Raw genomic sequence first — 1784 nt, 5'->3', positions numbered from 1 at the left:
TGGACAGCACGTCGTAATGGCCGGTTCGAGACTGGCCGCCGGATTAGCTGTCGCGGGCTGACGACGTTATCGGTAGCTTTTTTCCTCTCGTTTTTGACTTATTCCCTTCATCCGATGTTGCACACCGTGCTTTATTCCGGGGAAATGGCGATGTGTAAATGGGACTCGAGGGAGAGATTAATGAGTGGTGGATTTTATTGTGAGAGGGTGAATGATGGCAGCAGAATCGGTGGAAACTTTCTATTAACTTTCTAAATAAAAAGAAATAAATAAATAAAATTGGAAAATTTACTTGAACGTATGAATAGGATGAAATTCTATGTCATTTCTTTGTGCGTGAAAAAAATATTTCAATCCAAATAAACGTAAGATAAATAATATTAGAAGCACGATATCTTTTGCCATTCTTTTTTCTCCTAGGAGCCCCATTCAATCACGATCCCATTCTCCCTCGAATTTCAAAAGCCACCAGTATACGTACACGATTTTTCGTCGCGTATTTTCTTATTAAACGCTTATCAATCGAGCAATGGCGCGCAAGAAAAAGAAAAAGAAAAAAAGCAAATACGTCGAAACGAAACAAGACGAGAGGAGACGAAAGCCTGGAACGACGCCTTTTAACGTTCGTGCGTTTCTTTCCAGGCGGACAGACGTGTCTGTCAACGTTCGACCGCTCAATCCGCGTGATTAACCTTCGACAGACCCTGTCGAGGACAATTTTCCACGATCGCAAGTTCGTTTAACCCGCTCCTCCTCCGGTACGCGTATCACGAACGAGAGAACACGAGCTGGAGAGGATCACGAGCCGGCCACACGGAATGGCGTGTTTTCCTTATTGGCTGATTGAATAATACATGGAACCGAATGGTATTAGAGCGGCTGAGCGCGACACGCGATGCCCACGACGCCTGTCATGTCGTGCGGGTCATGCGTCACGGTTTTGACGAGTTGTTTAGGCCGGCCCGATTTATCGACCACGTTCGACCGTGTTCCGGTTACGATTTCGTCCCTCTTTCTCTTTCGATGTTCCAACGATTAATGACAGTGGGCCGAGATAAGCTGTATTTACGTGGAATTAGTATCGCGGCTGATGGATCGTGCTTCGCGCGAGGATTACAGGCCTTAAAAATAATATTCGTCGAAATTGAATTACATATCGGGGAGGTTATTAAATGTTGTTAGGAGAGAGAGTTTATGATAAGGGGAGGGAAGAGGGGAAGGGGGAATATTATAAATTAATTACATAGGATATGTAGATGTAAAATCCTATGGAATTTATAATGACGGCTAATGGAAAAGTAACGGCAACTTTATTAATATTGCCTGTGTATACCTGAAATTTCTATCCAAGATGAAATAATTTGTTGAAAAATTTATTGAATAATCCGTGATTTCATCCTGTGCCTCTTGAAATCAAGGAGAGAAAGATAGGAGGACGTAACGATTCAATTTGAAATTCATTTCCAAAGGAACAATTTTCGTGAGTGAGAATTAATTTATAAATTTTCCATCCGAGAAGAGTATCGATCAAATGTAAGCTTTCGACCCTCTCCGCGGTTATCATCGCGCGGCGCGAAAACATTTCATCGCGATGGTTCCGTTTGTCGCGAATTTACATCAAGGAGAACAAGGGAGGCGGTTTCTCGACACGGGGCAACCTGGCATAAATCACAATGAGACGCAAGCCTCATTATACTTGCAGGCACTCGTGTAATTGCGACGGGCGTGTCCACGCGTATTTACCCGAGGAGATCTTGCGCCAACTCGCGAGCCCGATTTGCGTA

This window comes from Apis dorsata, unplaced genomic scaffold, assembly GCF_000469605.1.
Source record: "Apis dorsata unplaced genomic scaffold, Apis dorsata 1.3 scaffold_327, whole genome shotgun sequence".
Classification (NCBI taxonomy): Eukaryota; Metazoa; Arthropoda; class Insecta; order Hymenoptera; family Apidae; genus Apis; species Apis dorsata.
Note: the sequence above shows the minus strand (reverse complement) of the source record.